Source organism: Corvus brachyrhynchos, unplaced genomic scaffold (genome assembly GCF_000691975.1).
Source record: "Corvus brachyrhynchos isolate BGI_N302 unplaced genomic scaffold, ASM69197v1 scaffold83, whole genome shotgun sequence".
Classification (NCBI taxonomy): domain Eukaryota; kingdom Metazoa; phylum Chordata; class Aves; order Passeriformes; family Corvidae; genus Corvus; species Corvus brachyrhynchos.
The window spans coordinates 2,223,852-2,226,617 of NW_008238464.1; positions in this window are offsets into that span (position 1 = coordinate 2,223,852).

Below are 2,766 nucleotides of genomic sequence, written 5' to 3' on the forward strand. Positions count from 1 at the left end.
GAAATCATGTAACTGTTCCTCAAATCTGTGTGGAACGCGTGGGATTTCACTACAGAGTTATCCAAGCAACTGGACCCTGGGTTGTGCGTCATGCACCTTGTTCTGAAATGCAGATAATGCCCTGGAGATCCATAGAGGTCCCCTCAAAAGGCCCAAGGAGTTTTCCCCAGTGCAAAGGACCCCTTGGAATGGGGCACCTCCATGCAGTGACAGAGGAGTTGCATTGTCCCCGTCGCTGTCGGTGCATTTCACTCCACTACCCTGTCAAAAGGGGAGCATATGCAAACCAGAGTGAGGGAGGATGGGGCCCTGGCTGAGAGCAAGCAGCTGGTGGGTGGGGTGCTCAGGTCCACCAGGATCCAGGGAGTGCTTGGAATCACTGGCTCACCCTCCAGCTTTGCTAGCAGGGAGACAAAAACCTACCTGGAGCAGACCTTCCCACATGAAGGAGATGATTAAGAGTGTGGATGGCAGCATAGTGTGGAAATCCTGAGAATGATGGGGTGCCCGATCTGTCACATACCTCTGCAGAAGGACTCCCAGGCTGCTGTGATATACATTGCTCTATGTTTTAGGGAGGACATGCTCATGGATGAGGTATGGAAATGGGATCAGCTTCTCCTGGTGTAGCTGTGGCAGCTCTTCCTTACATAAACAACACAGCTTCTTTGGGTCTCATATTCCTCACTAGGAGAATTCATGTTCGTGTTTACTGACCATATATTGGTATTTGAAGGGTTTTTTGTAATTTATGCCTGCAGTGAGTTACGAAGCACTGTTGCTAAACTATAGTAATTGTTGGTTTGTCTATTTGTCCATCTATGCCAGATTTTCCTGCGCAGGAGTTCTCTATTGCTGCTGTACTTACTGTGAGTCTGCATGGCTTCCAGCACATGCAGATAGTCTGTGAGTAAGTGCTGCTATTCCACTTGCTAATGAAAAAAAACTTTTGTAGCACTTGGTCAGTCCTGGTTTTCCACTATTCATTGATTTCATTGTGATACAGCTGGCTTTCTCCATTAAATATACTTAATGAAGCTCCTGGCCAGACAAAAAGAAAAAATGTGCTAGCCCAGAAAGCGATTCAGATCTTCTTATTGTTGCTTGAGGACTGGAACAGCTGTTGCTATTTAGGGAGACTGCTCCATTCAAGGGCTTGAACTCTGCTGGAGGCATCCTGGAGTTTTCATGAGAGGCAAGGGTGAACAAGTTCTGCAGTATCATCTCTCACAAAGATGCTGGGCACTAAGTAAATGCAGTTGTGCACAAGATGGCAATGTTCTCCACGAAAAGGACCTTTCATTCCTTCCTTGTTACAATCTGCCTGTGTGCTTTGAGACAGAATCTGGCTTCAGTAAAGTATCAATGGTAGCACTTGAGGTGTTCAGTTCTGCTCTGTGAATACATAGAGATATGCACACCATTTGTATGTTCAAATGTGTCTCACTGCAGGCACATGTAAACCTGTCCCACAGGTTTCTAACAGATCTAGTGAATGCACCAGACAGCAGCTTGTTTTTTCCTGCGTTCTGACCTGACTATCAGTGCACTTAAGCCTAGTGTCTAGATGATTAACTTTGTAAGACTGCTCTTTGGGAAGAATAAATCTGCACCATGTTGGTCACAATAGCTGACTGTAAACACTTCTAATTCACCCATCACCACAGACCCAGATGTCTTGTCCACAAAAACATCACATCTACATCAGTCTCCAGAAAGAACCCGGATCCAAATCCAGATGACTGAGGTGTGAGCTTAACCTGTCTGTAGCAGGTCCATCCCTATGTATGAGACGTGTGAAAGTCTTCACAGGACTGCAAGTTCCCTGTCGCTGTTCCTGTCTGAGGTAAGATAATTTCCATGCCTTTCTCCAATATCATCTGCACTCCTCTGGAGAAAATCCTGCATAAATAGATTACTTTCACTGAGCGAGCTCCATACATTAGGACTCACATGATTTACAGAGTAGAGAGCACCATGGACCAGGAGTGGACACCTCTAGACAGAGAGAAAACCATCTTGAGTTAAGAATCTGAGGGCTAGTATCTATCAGTGATGTTCAGAAAGACCCAGAAACTTAAAAACAAAACAAAACAAAAAGTTGTATTGAGTACTGGTTTGATTAGAAAGAATATTCACAAGTAGCAATCCAGATTGATCAGGCAAATAGGTGAGAGTCCCTTCATAGATCTTTGATTTTCTGATCAGACTCAGAAGAGTCCCTGGCTTGGCATTGCAGGTACCAGTCTAGGTGGGTGGCTGCCACCCCGGTGGAGAGACATCTTGGCAGGAGGCATGAGAATCTCTTCGCAGTTCCTGTGGACATCCGCCCCTTCAGGAGGCACTGCTGTGCAGCAGCAGCACTGACTCAGTCTCCCCGTAGCTGAGCCACCTGCGGGGATGTCGCCACACGGCAGCCACCACTGCATATCCCACTGCAGCTCTGCTCCCTGGGGAAGCTGTACAGAGGCACTGGAGAGGACATTTCAGGAGAGGAGAAGAATCTTCCATTTCCTCCAGCAAAAACTAATTTCTAGACTTGGTGAGGGGACATCAAGGTGCAGTCCCGTGTGCTGCTCAGTAACTGAGGGTTAAGCGCCCTCCACCTGCATGAACAGCGGTGCATAATCACTTGAGGAGCTTTTCAGCGTCTATCACTCATGGGTAGACCAGGAGGGATTTGAGCCCTAATGTGATACTTCTTATAAGGCTTTTGTCCCAACTCTCTGCTACAAGTGGTGATTCAGCTTCTCTTCATGGGGTCAC